The 24,224-nt window shown below is 37.3% G+C and overlaps 1 long non-coding RNA gene across 1 annotated transcript in view; it reads left to right on the top strand.

Annotated features, from left to right (window-relative positions):
* Nucleotides 1–14,852: 14,852 nt before the first annotated feature.
* The window catches only part of LOC139142816 (uncharacterized), a 33,007-nt gene continuing 23,635 nt past the window's right edge, over nt 14,853–24,224 (top strand). Inside the window, exon 1 of the long non-coding RNA XR_011554479.1 lies at nt 14,853–15,010. This is a non-coding gene — a long non-coding RNA (uncharacterized lncRNA). The remainder of the gene's footprint in view (nt 15,011–24,224) is intronic.

Below are 24,224 nucleotides of genomic sequence, written 5' to 3'. Positions count from 1 at the left end.
ATGGTGGATGGCTCATTAATATTTATGAAAAAATTGCAGCATATTCTTTATGCTACAATATTCTGTTTGTTTTTTTGTACAGATACATATTCTGTATGTTTGCTTTCTTAGGGCGTAATGTACAAACATGGTAACATCAGCAACCAAGCCATTTCCACTCTCCTTCAAGGAATTGTTTTTATTTTTATCACAACTGGAAGTTGTGATATAGGGTTAGCTTCAACCCGGTGTCGGACAGTGTCCATTTTCTGTAAACGACAAAAGTCAAAAACTGCTGAGCAGAATGCATTGATATTTGTATAGATATTTAGACTGGTTCCAAGGTTCCGATTCCGAAAAATGGAGCCAAACAGAGCAGCGGTTAGATAGTTTTGGGAAATTTCTAACCCCCCCTTTTAACTAATTGATTTTAGGGGTCGTTCATATATGTAGTTTTGGAATGTACACCAATCCTGCATTGTGGACTATTTAATGAGTTGTGGAACAGAAATGAGGTTTTGATGAATGTTAGAAATATGCAGGATGGCTGATTCGAAGTATCAGAGATTTTCATGCGGTTTTGGTTGTAAAATTGATAAAAAACAACATATTTAATGTTTTAGATTTCTCACATTTGTTATGACCCTTAAAGCCCCAGTATTTGTAACTTTTAACCTTTTTTATGTTCGAAATTACATGTTATTCTCTTACATCCATCGTGAAATGTTGTTCAGTAAAGAAATAAGCCAAATTTGTGCTCCTGTAGTGACATACAAACGCTAAATATTGCCCGATCGAGTTGGATTGCCGCGCGGGTTTGTTGACAACTTGTAGGCTGTGCACGTGACCGAGAACGCCGATACTGATGACATCATCAAGCCTGCAACATTCCTGGGGCCTTGCCATGCCACGCCACACTGCCTGGGTAATCGCCCATGGTCGCCGGCTGAATGACCTGCGAATGGTTTTATTTTGTTCTTCTCTGTTCAAATACGTACTGCTACTGTGTTTCAGAGGATACAGAACTTTGGCAGAGGAGGCTGACATTATATTCTGGTACAGTGTGCGTTATATACGGATTATTCAAACTGCAGTCGGCAGTGCACCGATGCGCACCCTGCAGTTGGTCACTCAGAACTCCGGGAACCGATGTAAAATCAAGACGACACTATATATACTTGGCTCACTTCTGTAGGCAAATAGCTATCAAAATTGAGTAACTTGAAGTAATAAATTTCAGCTGATTGTTGCTTTAGCGGCAAGGTGATTGCGAAATCGAAGCAACATAGTTTGGCAATGTATGGTAGGCTGTCGAATGCAGTGAACGCGATGGCCTTTGGCAGCAAGTAAGGGAACCGTCAGTATTTACGACCTGGGGGTAATTCAAAAATTGAAAGCTAGAAGGGGGTGCTCAAAATGTTTTTTCTTTGTCTTACTCTGTCCTCAATGACATAATGATTAGTCGATAATATATATTTTACTCTAATACATATTAAAGAAGAAAATAAATACTTTAACAGAACAAATAAATATCAACTAGATGAAGCAAGGCAAAAAACTACAAGTAGCTGCTACTACTAGCAACACTTATTATGAAAGAGAAGATAGTGACGATGAGAATGATATTGTTGTTCATGTAATTAGAATGGCACCAGCGACAGTAAAGATGAGGATCGACAGTGGTGATGATGATGTCACACAGTAGTTTTCTGCAGTCGTTACCAGAGGTGGAAGGAGAGGCTGGGTCATGGAGAAATGTTCTCGACAGATATCACTATAAGTGCACAGGATCTAGGACAAAACTGAACTGTTGTGAATTCATCCTTTATATTATCATAGAAATATATTTTAATTGACTTGAGTTCAACAACCATTTGGACATTTAACCATACCATAATGACATGCTACCTATCCAAATTTAAACAATACTATATGGTCGGAGACTGCTTATTAGGTGAGCTTTTATATCTACATATTGTTACATGGGCTCATTTAAGCCAAAATTTCTGTTAGAGAGGGGGTTACTCAAAGTCATCATGGTTGGCTGGGGTGTGACTCAAAATTTCGGAGTTTCTAATGTAATTCCTCCTACCCCCAGATCGTAAATAATGACGGCTCCCTAAACAGCTGTGAACGCCTGAGTCAGAACGATCGGGACCAGTATACGCACGGCTGTATCTCAGCGAAAATTTAGAAAAAAATAATGGAGCTACTGCTAAGAAATTTACAGACTCTTGGCTCTTGATGCATCAGTTTCTGAGCTTTTATACTGGTAAAAAGGCATTCTGAATACAGCGGTAAATTTCCTCCCAAACGCGAAAGGATAACACGCGGGCATTCTGCAATGGACGCTGTCAACTTTACCTTGCTGCAGGCCCCACGCCAATCTCGGCCCGGCCCCGCTGCACTTGTACAGTCTACTACCTCCATGTAGTACAGCCTTACAGGACTAGTAGCCGGCCAAACACAAAAAAAACAACGCCGCAGTGTAAAATCCGTAGGTCAGAACCATTGATCATAAATTTTCAGAACCAGTGATGTTTAATTTTGCATTGATCACTTCATTTAGGTTTATGTGAATGACTTTCTCATCGAGCTGCGTCCATAATTGTCCCGGGCATTGTCCATGCAAATTTGGGGCCTGCCGTAGCTCCCTCCGATCGTCTGTAGACTACAGCCGAAATCACAGACTTAAGCAAATTGTACAGTTGTGAAAGTCAGATATATATATCATGAATTTTATACAAAAATATGTAAACAACAGAATCAAACCAAGAGGTTAGTTTGCTGTTGGGCAGGGTGTGCACGGGGACGACTCTGCAGTGAAGCCGGGATCTCTCTTGTGTTCGAACTTCTACCATGCCTGGAGCTCCATCGCATCGCAGCTAGCCGATAATTGTACTACTGTAGTCATTGTGGGATTAGATACCCGTTACGTTCGATATTATTTGGAAATACTTTTAAATTTAATAAGTAAGACTTTTGTACTGCATTCAAGATATAATTTTTAGCTCACATTTGGTTTTACCAATGTGAGTTTATCGTATAGGCTGAAGTCGATGGCGTCTGTATGTATGTGTGTATGTATGTACATGTATGTATGTATGTATGTATGTATGTACGTACAGTATGTCCGTCAACATCAAAAACACGCAAACCGCTGCACCTTTCAGCTTGGTATTTGTTGTGTGGATGCATCCTGGGCTATAGATGGGATTTTGTTCAAATGAAGTCTGCATTGCCAAAATTATGCAAATTATGCAAATGAGCTTACAAAATGTGAAAATGGTTAAGAATTAATAACTCAAGAACCGCTTTGTGCAAGTACTTAGCTTAACCTTATACAGTTTTATGAATATTGTGAAGATATCCTTAATTTTGTATTTTTGCTGAATTTTTTGGTGATTTTTCTCATTTTCAGTGAAAATTCTTCTCTGAAACCGCCGGCCCAATCGCTCTCAAATTTGGGTTGTCTCTTTGCAAGGGTGTTACTCTTCTAATTTGTTGAAATTATGACAAAATTTGGAAATTACTATTTTTGTGCAATTTTGTCATTTTTGGTCAAAAAATCTTAGACAGTGTTTCCTTTTTAAAACCCCTGGACAGACAGCTTTCATATTTCGTACACAGACGTAGAGAGATGACAATAGTTAGATATGTGGAAATTGTCCTGAAATATAAAAAAATGTATTGTTAGTCCCCACGGACACCGTCCGGGGGGACTTATAGGTTTGGTCGTGTCCGTGCGTCCGTCCGTTCGTCCGTGCGTGCGTCCGTGCGTGCGTCCGTCCGTTCACGCAGATATCTCAGACATGCCCCGGTCAATTTCTTTCAAACTTTGCACAAGGATAGTACCCTACCCCATACAGATGCACGTCGATTTGTTTCACAATGCGATCAAATTTGGCCGTGTTAGAGGACTTTTTAGTTTTCACCTCCATAGACTCCCATGTATAAGGCAGTCTCCATAGACTCCCATGTATAAGGCAGTCCATAGACTCCCATGTATAAGGCAGTCCATAGACTCCCATGTATAAGGCCAAGAAAAATAAAAATTTAGTTTCTCATCGTATTCATATTGCAAAAAGGATGCAGTGACACAGTTTTTAGTCCCCACGGATGAAGTCCAGGGGGCTTATAGATTGGGTCATGTCTGTCCGTGAGTCCATCCGTTCACGCAGATATCTCAGATATTTTGACAAAATGTCACGTGACCTTGGTGACCTTTGACCTCAAATATATATATTTGTCCATAACTCAGTAACCACAAGTGCTACACCCTTCATATATGGTATGATGGGACAGCTTATGACGCCACATATTGTACCTCATTAATTATGCACATATCTAATTTTGAGCGAGCCAATAGAGCTAGAGGTCTGATTTTTGGTATATAGGGATAACTTAGCAATACTATTTTTTTTTCAAAATGTCACGTGACCTCGGTGACCTTTGACCTCAAATATACATATTTGTCCATAACTCAGTAACCACAAGTGCTACAGCCTTCATATATGGTATGATGGGACAGCTTATGACGCCACATATTGTACCTCATTAATTATGCGCATATCTAATTTTGAGCGAGTCAATAGAGCTAGAGGTCTGATTTTTGGTATATAGGGATAACTTAGCAATACAATTTTTTTGACAAAATGTCACGTGACCTCGGTGACCTTTGACCTCAAATATACATATTTGTCCATAACTCAGTAACCACAAGTGCTACATCCTTCATATATGGTATGATGGGAGACCTTATGATGCTTCATACTGTACCTCATTAATTATGCGTATATCTAATTTTGAGCGAGTCAATAGAGCTAGAGGTCTGATTTTTGGTATATAGGGATAACTATAGGATAGAAATTTTTTGACCAAATGTCATGTGACCTCGATGACCTTTGACCTGAAATATACGTTTATGTCGATAAATACGTAACCACAAGTGCTATGTCCTTTATATCTATACCCTCCAATTCTGATAGGATATTAGACCTTAAGATGTCACATCTTGTACCTCATTATTATGCGCATATGTATTTCTTGGCTGGCCAATACAGTTAGAGGTCTGATCTTTTTTCCCGATTTAGAACCATAACTTAGACATGCCTCATGTGTTTCAAATTGGGAAAAACAACAACGTAGACCTATGTGCCCATAGATCTCAACATATACACTCCAGTGATACTTCTTAATGACCTCATTTCCCTGCCCCATCAAGACTAATACTCCTATTACAAGTGGGGACTATGTCATTGTCAATGACTTGTTAAGACAATATTGTCATTTTTGGTCAAGAAAACTTTATCTCAACATTACTTGTTTGATAGCTTTGTAATTTGGTATAAAGTCCCTTGTTTGATAGCTTTGTAATTTGGTATAAAGTCCCGAGGGATTTTATTAGATAAATTTTCTGCTCAAAGTGTTGGGAAACCCCCAAATTTGTATATTTAGGTACTTTTCTCAGTTTGTGACCTTAAATGACCTATACTAACCCAGGATATGTTGTGAGACAATTTTGAATGCTGTGAACATAATTTTGTCATATTTGGTACCAATTGTAGGAAAATTTGATCCAGAAAACAAAGCTGAGGTGATTTTTAGCTCACATTTGGTTTTACCAATGTGAGTTTATCGTATAGGCTGAAGTCGATGGCGTCTGTATGTATGTGTGTATGTATGTATGTATGTATGTACGTACAGTATGTCCGTCAACATCAAAAACACGCAAACCGCTGCACGTTTCAGCTTGGTATTTGGTGTGTGGATGCATCCTGGGCTATAGATGGGATTTTGTTCAAATGAAGTCTGCATTGCCAAAATTATGCAAATGAGCTTACAAAATGTGAAAATGGTTAAGAATTAATAACTCAAGAACCACTTTTTTGATTGCTTTGAAAATTTGTGTGCAAGTACCTTAGGTGAACCTTATACAGTTTTATGAATATTGTGCAGATATCCTTAATTTTGTATTTTTGCTGAATTTTTGGTGATTTTCTCATTTTCAGTAAAAATTCTTCTTCTCTGAAACCGCCAGCCCAATTGCTCTCAAATTGTCTCTTTGCAAGGGTGTTACTCTTCTAATTTGTTGAAATTATGACAAAATTGGAAAATTACTATTTTGTGCAATTTTGTCATTTTTGGTCAAAAATCTTAGACAGTATTTCCTTTTTAAAACCACTGGACAGACAGCTTTCATATCTGGTACACAGACGTACAGAGATGACAATAGTTAGATATGTGGAAATTGTCCTGAAATATAAAAAAATTGTATTTTTAAGACAATATTGTCATTTTTGGTCAAGAAAACTTTATCTCAAAATTACTTGTTTGATAGCTTTGTAATTTGGTATAAAGTCCCTTGTTTGATAGCTTTGTAATTTGGTATAAAGTCCCAAAAGATGTTACTAGATAAATTTTCTGCTCAAAGTGTTGGGAAACCCCAAAATTTGTATATTTTAGGTACTTTTCTCAGTTTGTGACCTTAAATGACCTACACCAACCAAGGATATGTTGTGAGACAATTTTGAAGGCTGTGAACATAATTTTGTCATATTTGGTACCAATTTGTAGGAAAATTTGATCCAGAAAACAAAGCTGAGGTGATTTTTTTCATTTTGGACCAATTTTTGCAACTTTTCTATGTAAGACATACAAGAACTGATGAGAAATTTGGATTCAGGATAATTCCAGATGTTGTAATCACCGCCCACAGTGGAAGGCATTTCACTATCTGTAACTAACTCAAGTGCTGTTTACATTAGAATGATAACACTCATGGCATTAATTAAAAATCTCCAAGGTTGTAAATGTACTTCCTGTCATTTGGTCTTATGTAATACCAAGGGATGGAACATTTGATATTCAGGAGGGGATAGGGTCTAGAAGATCGATGATGCAGCATTACTTTTTTACCAGATCCCTAGTGCATTTTTGCCCACTCCCACTTTTCTTTTTTTATCAAGCCTTCTCTGTTTTTTGTTGTTGACATTTGGTTGTGTATTTAGGATCTGCTTCTCCCATCGCTATAGAAGTTGATATGCATGTTCCTAAAGATGACCTCCAGTACCTAAGTTGAAGACATATTTGCTTTTGTCAGTCTTGTTTTTCTGGTTTTAATATTTCTTGAATGGACTAATTCAAACCGAATGTGAGCACATAGTGTCCTTAACGGTATTTTTCCTTTCTGAGCGTTTTCAATTACGGCAACGATATGCGAAGTTGATAGGCTGTGTTGCCTGCAGCGTAGCCTGGCCGTACACAAACCTTCGTTTGAGTAGACGGAGCAGAATCAGTCCCGTCATTTATTTTCAACGAAATTTACATTATCCTCCATAATGGAAGAAACGACAAGTTCAATGATTACAATGGTGAAGTGTTGAATTTTTATTCATATATGTTTTTCTCCTGTTTCTCTCTCAATTCATTCAGCAAACTTGATCTCCGTACCGTCGTCCACAACGTGCAATGCAGTGCATGAAGCTCACAATCGACTGCCTCAATCGTTAGTTCAGTTGTTCAAGACATTTGTTTGCACGGCTCATTATAGTCGGAACAATCTGTAAACACTTACATATTTATATCTTTCCGGTATTTCACCCATTTTTCGCGCGTTTTAGTTGAGTCTCCAGTTTCGATGGACCAGACCTTTTCGAAGAGCGTATAGTTTCTACGGACGCCACAGTAAAACTTGCGTAGATGTGGTTGAGCATGCGCAGTGGTATGATTACGTTTCGTTTCGTGTGTCAACAAAGCTGACTTCTGGTCCGGACAAGAAGTCATTTTTCACTCCTTTCACTGTTAATCGTGAGGCGGGCTGGGCATGCAAACCATGTGATTCAGTATTAATTATGGTCTACTTTCGCATAGTGAGGATGTCATTTTAATCAAAAATATGAAAAAAATTGTTAAAAGTTACAAATACTTGGCTTTAACATTACAGACTTGATTAGATAACTTGCTGCTGGACCTGTTTACTGGCGCATTGATTTAAGGACAAAAATCATTTTATTTTGTGATAGGGACGTGTGATTTCATAAAACATCGTCTATTAGCTGGAAATGTGATTTTTGCGAATATTGTTTACCCCACTGACAACAGTGTGGTTTGAAAATGGCTGGAATGCGCTACTACGGGACTTTGTTTTGTGTGTGCATTTGGATGAAAAATGTGTATGGTGTGATCAACCCGTTCAGTGAGAGAACAAAGGACTCTTACAACAACACACAAATGAACCGCAGACCAACTTTGATCAGCCCATATCAATTTCCCTTGCAATCTTCCAATATCCCTTGGAAAACACCGAGGTACTTTGGTCAGAAAACGTACACTGTGCCTGCATGCTGTGCTATCTCCATTCAATCTCCCTATGCAAGCTTCTGCATGGATCAAACCATTTTGCGCCAGTTTACAGCTATGGCTGTTTGATATCAGTGTATTCAATGAAGGTCATGGCACACTTGTTATATATCACAAAACAATGGGACACTGGAGGTCCCGAGACAGTATGTATGTGTGTATATATGTACGTATGTATGGTACAGCTGTCCGTCAACATCAAAAACACGCAAACCGCTGCACGTTTCAGCTTGGTATTTGTTGTGTGAATGCATCCTGGGCTATAGATGGGATTTTGTTCAAATGAAGTCTGCATTGCCAAAATTATGCAAATGAGCTTACAAAATGTGAAAATGGTTAAGAATTAATAACTCAAGAACTGCTTTTTTGATTGCTTTGAAAATTTGTGTGCAAGTACCTTAGGTGAACCTTATACAGTTTTATGAATATTGTGAAGATTTCCTTAATTTGTATTTTTGCTGAATTTTTTGGTGATTTTTCTTATTTTCAGTGAAAATTCTTCTCTGAGACTGCCAGCCCAATCGCTTTCAAATTTGGGTTGGATCGCTGCGAGGTGTTCCTCTTCTAATTTGTTGAAATTATGACAAAATTTGGAAAATTACTATTTTGGAGCAATTTTGTCATTTTTGGTCGAAAAATCTCAAACAGTATTTTCTTTTTAAAACCCCTGGACAGACAGCTTTCATATTTGGTACACAGATGTACAGAGATGACAATAGTTAGATATGTCGAAATTGTCCTGAAATATACAAATTTGTATTTTTAAGGACAATATTGTCATTTTTGGTCAAGAAAACTTGTTCTCAAAATAACTTGTTGATAGCTTTGTAATTTGGTATAAAGTCCCGAGGGATGTTATTAGATAAATTTTCTGCTCAAAGTGATGGGAACCCCCCATATTTGTATAGTTTAGGTAATTTTCTCAGTTTGTGACCTTAAATGACCTACACCAACCCAGGATATATTATGAGACAGTTTCGAAGGCTGTTAACATAGTTTAATCATATTTGGTATCAATTTGTAGGAAAATTTGATTGAGAAAACAAAGCTGAGGTAAATTTTTTCATTGCGGACCAATTTTTGCAACTTTCTATGTAAGACATACAAGAACTGATGAGAAATTTGGATCCAGGATAATTCCAGATGTTGTAATCACTGCCCACAGTGGAAGGCATTTCACTATCTGTAACTAACTAAAAACTCCCCTAGGTTGTAAATATATTTCCTGTCATCTGGCGTTATGTAATACCAAGGGATGGAACATTTGATATTCAGGAGGGGGTAGGGTCTAGAAGATTGATGAGGTAGCATTACTTTTTTACCAGATCCCTTGTACATTTTTTTACCCACTCCCACCTTTTTTTTTTATCAATCCTTCTCTGTCTGTTTACACACGTGAGCATATGTCGCAGCAATGTCCGTCTGTCTGTCTGTCTGTCTGTTGGTCCGATATCTCAAAAACGGCTGGTCAGATCAGAATCAAATCTGGTACATATATTCAGTTAGCAAATGGCAAGAACTGATTAGTTTTTGGTGGGTGTGGCTTGCATACTTTTTACTCATTTGCATAATTAATGATTTTAGAAAAAACGGATATACATTAAAAACGACTACACACAATTTGATGAGATTTGCTACAAATGTTGATCACATCGAGATATATCAGCAGTGGGAACCATTGAGGGGTTACATGAAAGATAGTTGCTAATTTGCATATTTAATGAACTTTCCTAATTAGGGATATATGTCTGATTTGACTTGATCAAAATTGACCAAACTTGGTATGTATATTAAAGATACTATTATTTAACATTATTGAAAGTCATTAAGCGTTTTAACTTTAGCCAATTCCTAATTTGCACTTTTAATGAACTTTGCTAATTAGGGATATATATTTGAATTGACTGGACCGACGTTGATGAAACTTGCTACATGTATTTGGAGCTACTATGATACAACATTTTTGAAAGTCTTAGAGCATTTTTACTTCAGCCAATTCCGAATTTGCATATATAATAAACTTCCCCAATTAGGGATATATATCTGAATTAACTTGATTGCAGTTGTTGAAACTTACTATATACATCAAAGATACTGTGATATAACATTATTAAAAGTCAAAAGACATTTTTACGTCAGCCAATTCCGAATTTGCATATTAAATGAACATTAGGGGAAGGCTCCATTAACTTTGATGATACCTAAAACCGAGTTGCTGCCTGCCAACTCGGGTGACAAACAGAAGACTTTGAATCCCCAAGGTGTTAATTTTCCATTGTTGCGATTATCTTATCGAGCTGGTGCTATAATAGGAACATCAGGGCTGTAACGAGTCACTCAGTACCACGGGCACACACATATGCTTGCACATGGAACTATGTTGACAGGAAAAAGTGAACTGCCTTTTTTCATTGCAAGTAATCTAGTTTATTCTTTAATTTAGGCTCTAAACTAAGTTTTAGAAATATGGTGAAACAAAATATCGTTCTTCGTTCACTTTCATTCAAGTTTCCTATTTTCGGACGCTTCACTTCAGTAACGCGCATTGATCATATATGCAAATGTGATCAGAACAGCATGGAACGTTCTTTCCACGAGATTTTTCTTGCACTTGTAAACAACGTAACGAGTGAGTAAGGACTCCAAGAGCTTCGCGTATCCTGTGACGTTACATCTCCTATAGAGCGAATTTAAGTCAATGAATTGCTAGCCGGATCCGTCTGTAAACAGTATGGCCACTCGTACATATTATAAGAAAGGAGATATAGTAGAGGCAGTTAACGAGGCCGGTCGGCGGACGGCACAATTTTCAGTGATTTAATTCACGGTATTAATTTCACAATAAAACGAATTCGCGAGCTTACCATTGATTTTTGGTGATGTTGAATATAATTGAAAAAGAGAGCTAAATTCCAGTGTTCATGTTTGATAAAATTCCAAATTGGCGACACCCAACGTCAACCTGTACGACACCGTATGTGTACAACACAACCTGCAGTCGACGAGTCGATTGTGACACAGTAAGCTTACACATAGTGCAATATCGGTCGACCCACAGTCCCTCTATCCATGCATTTCTGCAGTTGTCTTTCCTATTCTGCTCAGTTAACAGACTTGATTTCACAGAATATTACACAGAAAACATAATTAGATCATATTTGGAGGCACTGAGAAAGCGACGACAAATTTTCCGGTGTGATTCCAGCCGTTGCTTATGCTACGTCAACCATGGATGTAAAAAATAGACATCCATGCGTCAACACACTCGCAGCAATCAACCCCAGAAATTATCGCACACTATCATCATTTACGATGGGAGAAGGATCACGAAAAACAAACACCGGTTTCAGGATATGATAATTTCTGTCTTCGTGTCGTAGATAGACGCAGAGAACACTTAATAGAGCCACAAAAACAGCGAAAATTCGAGAAAAGCGTACACACAATCGGGGACTGTGGCATGCAGGACAAACCCAAGCTACGCATTATCACGTGACTGCCCCTCGTATCGCGGTTTGGCTGTGCGATCCAGGTGATTGACACCTTTTACAATAGGCGTTTCCAGACCGGTGGATAGAGGGACTGTGGTCGACCTGAAAGTTGACACTGTGATCGACGTAGCGTTTCAAAAGTACGAAAAATGAGACCAAGTAATTGTTTGTTTATTTAGATTTGATCTAAAACCTCCGGCAACCAACAGACAAAGTCCTACTCTTACGCAGAAAATCAAAGTTTTCAAGCGTAGACTCCCGCGTAGACTTTCCCTTCCGCTTAACCACGGCCCTCCACAAAACGCGATGTAGATCTATGACCCCTCGACTATGGATGGATTGACGTGGCGTTTCAAAGTATGACAAATGAGACTCAGTAACTTTGGTCGCTTTACATTTGATCAAAAACCTACCCATCAGACAAGGCCCTACTCTTACGCAGAAAACAAAAGCTCTGAAGCGTCGACTTTCTCTTCCGCGTTTGAGACTTTCTCTTTCGCGTTTGAGAGAAACAAACGTCGGCTATATTCGGAAATGGCCGGCTATTGGTGGGCGTAATGTCAGTCAAATGGTAAGCTGCACCCGATGTGAGTTCACGTCGGAATAATTCGGGCTGTAGTCGGGAAAGCAAGGATGACCTCGAGAGCGATTCCCAGTACAGTACACGTTCGCAGATCGCGGTACTACAGGCTGATACTAGATAGCAACAAGTTCACCGCGTAAATTGCTAGATTACATATAGCCACATAGGCACTTCTGAAATGTTACCTCCGGCTTGCAAGACAACAAATATCAAAATATTTTTATCAAAACCAGAATTCGGGGCTAGAGAGCGAAACATTGCTGAAAAAAGCCGGCCAAAATACGGAAGTAGCCGGTCAATTGGCCGGCATCCGGCTGCGATGGACAAGTAGCCTTTGGCTTTTAACAAGAAAAATAAGTGAGTGTTCATTGATAATTCAAAGACTGGATCCGTTGACACCAAAGTTTGCTCGTGACTTTCATTACATTGCATGCACCTTTCCGCAATGTGAGTATGAACTGAAATTGAAAGAGTACGTTTTAGTAAAAGTCCTGTTTTGTTGTGCTGAAGTCCTGTTTTGTTGTGCTGATTTTCGCTACCGTACTTTCTCATACAAAATAGCTTTTCGTATGCAAAATTAGGGTACGTTAATTAACTGCTAGTATTGTTAAAACAGCATTTTATTTGAAAGGGATTCTATAGTACCATCGTTTTTTAAAACTCTTCATGCAATTTTATGAACTAAATGATGACTTCAAAGTAACAGCAAGTGCTGGACGGCACTTTTAACGCTGGCCGGAAATCATGAGTGCTGGACAAGAGCCGTCATGGCATGGGCCATGCTAAAATTAGTTCCGGCAGTGCTAATGTTTTGTTTACACTAAAAGATAATCTGTTTGCATATGTTGACATAGCGATTAATCCTCTGATAACCAACTCGGGTTACTTGGGTACGTCCAAGTTAATGGAGCGTTCCCCTCATGATTTTCATAATTAGGGATATTTATCTGAATTGACTTGATCAAATTGATGAAACTTGCTATGTACATTAATGACATAATACAATATTATTGAAAGTCATTAAGCATTTTCTCTTCAGCCAATTCCTAATTTGCATATTTAATGAACTTTCCTAATTAGAGATATATATCTGAATTGACAAAACTTGCTACATATATTGCAGATACCATGATACAACATTATTGACAATCATTAAGCATTTTTACATCTATAAGTCAATTCCTAATTTACATATTTAATGAACTTTGCTTACTAGGGATATATACTGGGATTTACTTGGTCAAAGTTGGCAAAACATGCTATGTACATTGATGATTATACCTGGTTAAAACAATATCGAAAGTCATTTCACATTTTCATGTCAGCTAATTTATAATTTGCATATCTAATGAGCTTTCACAGCTTGGCATATAGCTTGAAGACTTGGCCAACGGTAATTACACTTGCTATATAAAATGGTGATACGATGACAGCAGTCAAAGAACTTTAATATTTTTATTTCAGCTTACTTCATATTTGTATACTTCATGACCTTTTAGAATTAATCGGCGGTGATTATTGTTCATTATGTTGATCATAAAACTTTCAATGAAGTTGCAAACATGTGGCAAAGGTTCAAATTTACACATAACCGGTATATAATGAAACACGTGAGCATTTTCAGTTCATATCTGGTTCTTATAGGTTTGAGATTGCCTATCTTTGAGTTGGTCTGTATGTACATGATATGATTGTGTGGGTGTGTGTACTGACAAACTCCAAACCCGCAGCACCCACCGATTCAGTATTTCATGTACAGGTGCACCCAGAGATAGAGTAGTTTCACAATGTGCCAGTTGTGATCCAGTGCCATTGGCGCTATTTTTTGATGAACTGTGTGAAATTATGTAAATTAGCAATATTTGATATGGAAATATAAACATATTTTGACTGCATCATCATCATCATACTCACCGACATAACTGATGTATTCCAATGCAAAACCCCCCAAATGAAGCAAAGACATGTCATCATTTGGAGATGTTGGTACTGACTGGGTTTATACTTGAGTGTATCTTGTTACCAGCTTCGATATGTCATCCTCTGACATTGAGGCTGTTCTGAATATTTTTACAACTAAAAGTGATGTCAGCCTGAAAAGTAATGAATTTACATCTTAATCTTCGCTGAAAACTTTTATTTATTGACCAAAAATATTCTATCACTTTAAACTTACTTTCCTTGAGTTTATGACTTTCTCAGGCAAGGTCGACACCCAAATATTTCTATAAAGTCTCACACATACAGAACACAAACACAAACATGCTACATACAAAATGTTCACCAACATGGAACTCATCTATAATCACAGACCTAATTAATGAACAGGACTCTTTCCTCTACAAGGAGTTGTAATCACAGTACCATTAACAAGTGAGGACTGTGTCATCAACGATGACTTGTTTTCATGAGAATAGTTGGGCCCAACATGGTTAAGATGCACTTTTGTCTATTTTTCCTTCAATTATCCTCACCAACAATAACATCTTTGATTACTCAACAGTTTTGCTTTGAGAGATATACATTTCTTGACCACGTGTTCCATCCAAGAAAGGTCGGTTTGCATCTGTCTGGCTCTGAACAGTTGAAAAAAGGGGTAAGTATAGGATGTGAAACTCTGTATGAGTGTTTTACTGAGTGGCATGTGTTTGATGAAATGTTACAGATGTCGAATGTTTGGCAATGTTAATGGAGCTTAATTCATTTAATGTTAGGAGAATGATGCCAAGCTATGAGACACATTAGCGTGAGCTGCTCAAAAAGATAAGGAGTACATATCAGCCTGAGGTTTTGAAAGAAAGCCAGTGAGCAAAGTAACACCCATATAATTTTTAAAAAAGCACTCATGTAAGTTTAAATGTCACAGTTTGGCATTAAAGTATATCACAAACAAGATTAACACTAAATAAAGTTTCCCTCAGCATGAATAACTGTAGGTATTTTTAATGCCTAACAAGTCCCCAAGGACACGAGGGGGGGGGGGCTTATATGTTTAGTCATGTCCCTGGGTCTGTGTGTGTGAGCAAGCGTGTATCCATCCGTTCATGCAGATGTGTCAGAGATCCAGGAGTGATTTTATTCAAACCTGGTACAAAAACTACTCCCTATGACATACATATGCCTTTTGATTTAGTTTGTGATCCGATCCAATATGGCTGCAGGACGGCCATTTTGTTACCTGTATTTGATGTCGATATGTCCGGTCACGCAAATTTCTCAGCAATGCTGGGAGCGATTTCATTCAATCATGGCACACGGATTGCTCCCATATCATACACATGCATTTCGAGTTGGGTTTTTTTATCCGATCCAATCTGGCAGCATGACGTTATTTCAGTTTCCTGCATTTGATGTCGGTGCAATCGTTCAGCCAAATTTCCCAACGATGCCTGGAGCAATTTCATTCAATCCTTGTACATGGATTACTCCCTATGTGATACATATGCACTGTGCCATTAATTTTGTCATCGGATCCAAAATGGCCGCTTGACGGCTGTTTTTGTTCCTGTATTTGATGTCCAGCCACAGGGGCTCCATGATCCATCCACAGGGGGTCCAGGATCCATTCATACAGACATGGACCATAGCATATATATGCATGCTCATTTAATTTGGTTGGCGTGCATCATATGTGCTAATTTGCATAATTAGCGATTAGAGTTCTGTTTCTGGTGCTACTGGGCCAAATGTTGTCATGCACACAGAGTTCTTATAGCACAGAATGACATATGTCAGTATTGTGTCAATTAATTGCTAATTTGCATATTTTGATGAATTTTTGTAATTAGGGTGATATGTCTTGAAATACTGCAACAAATTTAATGAAACATGGTACAAATCTTCAGCACACAGTCCTACTATAGTGTACAAAGACACTTAGCAGTATCATGTTAATTAATTGCTAATTTGCATATTTAATGAACTTTCCTAATTAGTGGGCTATGTCCAGAAATACTGCATTAAATTTTATGAAACGTACAGATGTTGACCTGTCAGTATTCTTTTACTATTTGAAGACATTACGAAGTATCATATCAATAAATTGCTAATTTTCATATTTGGTGAAGTTTCATAATGTGATAGTGTGCAAAGATATGTAGCAGTATCATGTCACTTCGTAATTAGTCTGATATGTCGAGAAATAGTTCAACGAATTTCAGGAAACTTGGTACAGATGTTAAGCTCACATTGCTTTAACAGTAAATAAAAACATTTATCTGTGTCATGTTGATAAACTTTTAATTTGCATATTGAATGAACTTTCCTAATTAGAGTGATATGTCCAGATATACTACATCAAAGTTAATGAAATGTGGTACAGATGTTGATCTGTCAGTACTGTATTACTATGTGAAGACATTGAGAAGCATTGTGTGAATTAATTGTTAATTTGCATATTTGATGAACTTTCATAAATGTGTGATATGTCTGGAAATGGTGCATCAAATATGATGAAACGTGGTACAGAACTGATGTTGATCTTCCAGTAGTGCAATGACATGCAATGATATGAAGCAGTATCATGTCAACTGACTCCTGATTTGCGTATTTAATAAATTTACGTAAGTAGGCTATGTCAGGAAATGGTTCATCAAATTTCATGAAACTTGGTACAAATGGTGAGTTTACATTGCTTTAACAGTCAATAAAGAAGTTTATCAGTGTCATGTTAATAAATTTAATTTGCATTTTTAATGAACTTTTCTTATTAGCGTGATAAATCCAGAAAGACAGCATCAAATTTGATGAAACTTGGCACAGATATTGATCTCACAGTGCTGTAATACAGTTCAGTGAAATTTTGTGGTATCGTTTAAATCATTTTCTTTGTATTTATAATGAATTTTTGTTTTTTAGCGTGAATGTCCTGCAGCACTGCATCAAATTATTTGAAATGTGGTACAGGTGATAATCTGTCAGTATAATAATATGATGAAAAAATGTTTGGCTGACTTTTTGTGATCAGGGGTGGAGCCCAGATTAGTTTTACCTTTTCACCACCTTTGAACTCATTCTTGGCCATAAAGCCATAGTGCAGTATTTTTAATCACAGCACCAATTATTAACAGGATTCTATCCTCACTCCCGAAGGACTTGTACTCAAAGTACCAATTTACAAGTGGGGACTGTGTCATTAAAGATGACTTTTTAGTCCACACGGACACCGTCCGGGGGGACTTATAGGTTTGGTCATGTCCGTGCGTGCGTGCGTCCGTGCGTGCGTCCATGCGTGCGTGCGTCCGTCCGTTCACGCAGATATCTCAGAGACGCCTGGAGCGATTTCGTTCAAACTTGGTACAAGGATTACTCCTTATGTCATACATATGCACGTCGATTTGTTTGGTGATACAATCCAATATGGCCGTGTGGTGGCCATTTTGTTTCCTGTATTTGATGTACACAGCCAATAGTCAGACAGTGTTTGGCCAATTCCTTTCAAACATGGCACAAGAACAACACACAGTAACTTTAGTTTGGATATAACGTTATTTTTGCAATATGATATTATATGGCTGCCAGACAGCCATGTATAATGTTAATTGTATTAATGGTGTTTTAATTAATAAAAAATGAGCTAAAATATGACAGATCTTGTACTTTTACCGGGCAAAATGTGGTAAGTAAGTGCATAATTTTTTTGCATGTTGTTTTTGTGGTATTGAATAAAAATTGACTGCAAGAATGAAAGTGAGCTCTTGAAGTTTGCAGCGAAATAACCCCGAATCCGAATCTGAAATTTGCTTAACGGTACTTTCTTCATGGCAGTTCAAAAACTGTTAAAAATATTAGACACAGTAGTGTAAAATGTTCCTTTTTCTAGTGTCTATGATTGTATTTTTTCAATAAAAATGAACTAAACAGATATCAGCCTCCTTTTATGCCGAGAAATTTCTTGTAATGCAACGCGACGATGACATTTGCTGAATCTTGGTACGAATGTGAATCCGTTTTCTTAGTACGAATGTGAATCCGTTTTCAATAAAGCCGTTACGTTATGAGCGTGGACATATTCATGCACGGAGCCGTCAATTGGTCTACGATTTTTGCCGCGATTCGCTATCAACAACAGGTACGTATAGTTACGGATCATTCATTAATGTGTGTACGGTAGGTGTGTAATGGATAATTTGATTATGGCGATAAAAGAAGGCGTCTTCTGAAAGTGACAAAGCACGATGTGGCACGTACGATGTGTTGCTACGCCATTTGTGTCATGTGCATTGTGTATGTATGTACAAGTCGGTGCAGAGTGCAGCTTGAACGGCTAGAGTAGCGTGTCTGATTTTGAATAATGTTGGCAAAGCATTTTAGCGGTATCGTTAAATTTATGATGTCCACGATGTGAACATTTGCAGTATTTTTGCAATCGCCGACCTTTGGAAGCAACGCGTCACGTTTTCTCAAACGTGCGTGGCCGTGGATCTCAAAATGGCGATACATGTGGTGTGCACTGATTGTTTCGGCCGCTCCATTTCCGGCCCGAGTCGCGTCGGGACCGCAGGCCAAAACGTTTCGTCATCCTTGTTTCGATTTTTTCCCAGCAAATACTGTGTATATATGTAGAGTTAACGTAAACATGTAGAACTCGTTTCAAAAACTGCTGTCTAAATATAGGGTTAGGGTTTTCAGTGACGTTAATACGTACATGACACAGTGGGAAATCACTACCGTGTCTTACATTTCCCTCGATAAAAAAAATACGCAAGCATGAAACACCGAATTAATTTCCATAGATGTTGTTTAGTAAATCTCAGAAAATGTAGAAAAAATTATTGTGGCATTTTCCGTCATTACGGAGTTATGGCACGTTAAACTTGAAACTCCGGCAGTTGCGGCGTCTTGAGTGCCGATAGCATCTGTATTGGTCAAAAATCCTGTACCGTGTACGGGCCCCACGATTTCCGTACGGCATTTTTATGGTGGTTCTGTTTTAGAATTGCCAGATTCAGAATTGTAATTACTTGGCATATGAAGATGACATTGGTGAGAAAAGCCGTACTTTATCAAAGAAATGTTCAATTTCCAAAATCAATATACAGGGAAAAATATGAATTAGGGTAGCCCAGCGTACGATGTTGTGCATCTCATGTTGTGTGCATGTTCCCGGCTATGGCCTCGCGCCACGCCAGAACACAGTGCATAGTATGCGTGCTTGGTGTGGCGATTCTAAATCTACCTCCAGTTTTGTGAACAAAAAATGACGAAATACAGTTAGTGATATACCTATATTTTGAAGTTTGCTAGCACTTGTAAGTTCTTAAGATCACATAGAAGTTGGTATACAGAAAATTGACTGAAGTCCACTTGATGCTGCATTAATGACCTCTGAGGGCATTTTCTGAATGTATTATACTAGTACAGAAAAACGAGTCTTTTCTCGCATATATTAATTATTCTTAATAAATAATTTGATTTTGATTTTAATTGTATAAAGATCACTTCAAAGAAAGAAGTTATGGTGTGGCAATAATTTGTATTTTTATTGTAACATTTGGTAACATGAGTTCAATCCGATGGTGTCTCTGATACTTCAAAGCATCTCTCAGACAGATGAGAAGTTTTGTAATTCACAATACATGTACTAAAAGTGTTAACAACATAAACAATGAACCATTTACAAATCACAGTTGTTAATGAAGTATATCAAGTATTCTAATTTTCATGAATTATGTGTGACAAGCCATGTGTTAAATATGTACACCAGTAATAAATCCCTTTTCATTTCTTTTTCAGATACGAAAGAAGAAGTTTGTTAGTGCCTGGGTCACTAACGGTACTCGTGCGGAGTACTCCCAATTTGGGAATTGAGCAGAGGTTAGAACGCATAACCATCCTAGCTGCTGGCCTGAATATAGGCCATCATAGAACCAAAATACGAAATACTTACAGAAATATTCAATACGGAATCTAATACTAGAAGCACATATACGATACCATATACAGAACTTGAACATACCTGATATATACTCGTGCGGAGTACTCCCAATCGAAGTGTGTTTGGGAATTTAGCAGAGGTTGGAACGCATAACCATCCTAGCTGCTGGCCTGAACATAGGCCATTATAGAATCAAAATACGGAATACTTACAGGAATATTCAATACAGAAGCTTATACTAGAATCACAAAGACAATACCTATTTACAGAACTTGAACATAACTGATATACTGTAATTAAACGGCATACTAATCAGTGGACTTCTACAATAACGAACTATTGGTAGCAGAATATTGCCCCTTGAAGTTACAAGAAATTGTACTAATTTGAAACAAAAGCTACTGGTTTTGAAACAATTTAGTTTCCAAAGTATATTTAAAAGATACTTTGCTAAACAAACCTTTTCTGATTTTGTAGATTCATAAACCTGTTACACTATTGAACACTTCCTATTCTAACCACCTCAAATACTGAAACATTTTATGTGTGATACTTGCAGCATCAAACTTCAAAGGGATATCTCATTTTGTGAGTCAAATAAACCAAGGATTATGGACATCTCTCTGCAACAGTACCGACTTGCAATAGGTGGTTTCCATTGTGTACACTTCAAACAGGAATTCAAAATGGCCAGATTCATGTACTTTTCTCTGAGCTGGATCATTCAAATTTATTTATGTAACCATTATTTGAAGCAGCTTCTGATGTTAGGTGGTGACATTGAAACAAATCCAGGTCCTGTCTTTCCAACCACAGTATTTTCATATCCTACCAAGAGGGTAATTACAGGTAATTTCCATCAAGGTTCCTTAAGTATTTATTGAGTGCAACTGGCACCAGCACATGTATGACTAACAGTCTGGTAGCATTGGCGTACTCTCAGATTCTTGGAATGCCAGACTGGAACAATGCAGTTATTGATTCAATCCTTGATATGGGCAAAGCATTGTATGATAAAGTATACCCAAACAGAAACAGTAAAGATTCATGCCCGTATTTACAGGTAACAGATTTGAATGTTAACTTCAGACTTAAATGTCAGTATTTTACTTGTAATCCATGCTTTTCCCTGTTTGGATACCTTGGTGATACTGTCAGCCCTGATAACATTGTGCACAAATTAGACCATGCACTCCAGACTGCCTTTGAAATTTCTTCACAAGCAATTCTGATTATTGAGCAATATGGGATGGCGTTATTTAAAATGAATGGTCAATTCCATGTGTATGATTCTCACAGTAGAAATGATGAAGGGTACGCACATTCTGATGGCCATGCAGTTTTAGTTACTGTTGATTCAATTGCTGACCTTTGTAAACATTTACGACATTTAGTTTGTACATTGACAGAAAAGCCCCTTAAAACTGTACAATTTGAAATCACCCCAGTATTACTCTACACACAAAACATATGTCACAATTTCTATGACTTGCCTGATGAATGTAGTATTAATACTTCAGCATTCCAATCGCATATCAACTCAGATGATTTGAAAAGCAATAAGCGTAAGAGTACTCTAGAAGAGAGAGAACCTACAAAATTCATAAAAACCTGTCAACCTTTAACCCCAAAAGTAGAAAGTGCAACAAGGATCACTACCTCAGTAACTGATGATGACAATTGCTGTATCACTTCTGAAACTGTAACATCAAAATACACATACAACCCAACTGATTTCACATGGCAAACTGCAAAAGCATCATTATTTCACATCACTCCACCCAAGTATGCTGTTCATTTTCAAGGCCAAGGTTTTCCACTGGGAGTTCCATTGACAAAAGATCTGATTGGTGATGGTAATTGCTTTTTCAGAGCTATCTCATATTTAGTTGCTGGAAATGAAAAATATCATGGTCTGATAAGATTGAAGATAGTTGAACATTTGAAAGGGAATAAATTCAAATTTGAAAAGATACTACGAACTCAAGGACAAACTATTGAACAATATTTGCTACAAAGTGAGATTGCCAAGCTTGGCAAATATGCTAGTGAAGTAGAAATTGTTGCCACATCCCATTTTCTGAATACAAACATTTACACATACATGATTGACAAACGCTGGCTGAAGTATTCTGGCCAAATGGTTGACCCTCATATTGGTGTTGAGAAAAAATCAATCTATTTGCAACACTGCAATGCCAACCATTACCAAGTTGTCACACAGATCAGAGATGATAAATCAAACACCCTTCAAAACTACTTTACATCACAAAAAGAGCTGCAAGATCAACATATGCTAAGTCAAAAGACAACATCTACCCAAAGAAAACTATCGAAAAGGGAAAAGCAGCAGTTGAGAAAACAGAATGCAAGGGCCAGGATGAGTGTCATCAGACAAAGCAGATCAGAATTAGACAGAGAGAACACCAAAGAACAGGATAGAATCAGAAAGTTGATGGACAGAAAATTCAAAAAAGAAGCAGGTAAAGAAAAGCAAATGGACAGACTTAGAAAATATAAAGAGCGAAGAAACAAAACAGAACTTGCCAAGGAGAAAGATAAACAACAAAACAAAGTTAGAAAGAGGACTGAAAGAACTAATAGAACAGAACTTGCCAAGGAGAAAGATAAACAACAAAACAAAGTTAGAAAGAGAACTGAAAGAATTAATAGAACAGAACTTGCCAAGGAGATAGAAAACAACAAAACACAGTTAGAAGAGAACTGAAAGAATTAATAGAACAGAACTTGCCAAGGAGAAAGAAAAACAACAAAACAAAGTTAGAATGAGAACTGAAAGAATTATAAAACAGAACTTGCCAAGGAGATAGATAAACAACAAAACAAAGTTAGAAAGAGAACTGAAAGAATTAATAGAACAGAACTTGCCAAGGAGAAAGATAAACAACAACAAAGTTAGAAAGAGAACTGAAAGAATTAATAAAACAGAACTTGCCAAGGAGAAAGATAAACAACAAAACAAGTTAGAAAGAGAACTGAAAGAATTAATAGAACAGAACTTGCCAAGGAGAAAGATAAACAACAAAACAAAGTTAGAATGAGAACTGAAAGAAGCAATAGAACAGAACTTGCCAAGGAGAAAGATAAACAACAAAACAAAGTTAGAATGAGAACTGAAAGAAGCAATAGAACAGAACTTGCCAAGGAGATAGATAAACAACAAAACAAAGTTAGAAAGAGAACTGAAAGAATTAATAGAACAGAACTTGCCAAGGAGATAGATAAACACAAAACAAAGTTAGAAAGAGAACTGAAAGAATTAATAAACAGAACTTGCCAAGGAGAAAGATAAACAACAAAACAGAGTTAGAAAGAGAACTGAAAGAATTAATAGAACGAGAACATGCCAAGGAGAAAGATAAACAACAAAACAAAGTTAGAAAGAGGACTGAAAGAAGCAATAGAACAGAACTTGCCAAGGAGAAAGATAAACAACAAAACAAAGTTAGAATGAGAACTGAAAGAAGCAATAGAACAGAACTTGCCAAGGAGATAGATAAACAACAAAACAAAGTTAGAAAGAGAACTGAAAGAATTAATAAAACAGAACTTGCCAAGGAGAAAGATAAACAACAAAACAAAGTTAGAAAGAGAACTGAAAGAATTAATAGAACAGAACTGACCAAGGACAAAGATAAACAACAAAACAAAGTTAGAATGAGGACTGAAAGAATTAAAAGAACAGAACTTGCCAAAGAGAAAGATAAACAACAAAACAAAGTTAGAATGAGAACTGAAAGAAGCAATAGAACAGAACTTGCCAAGGAGAAAGATAAACAACAAAACAAAGTTAGAAAGAGGAGTGCAAGAATTAATAGAACAGAACTTGCCAAGGAAAAAGATAAACAACAAAACAAAGTAAGAATGAGGGCTGAAAGAATTAATAGAACAGAACTGGCCAAGGAGAAAGATA

This window comes from Ptychodera flava, chromosome 10 (assembly GCF_041260155.1).
Source record: "Ptychodera flava strain L36383 chromosome 10, AS_Pfla_20210202, whole genome shotgun sequence".
In the NCBI taxonomy this organism is placed as follows: Eukaryota; Metazoa; Hemichordata; class Enteropneusta; family Ptychoderidae; genus Ptychodera; species Ptychodera flava.
Note: the sequence above shows the minus strand (reverse complement) of the source record. Positions and strands in the feature narration are given on the sequence as shown.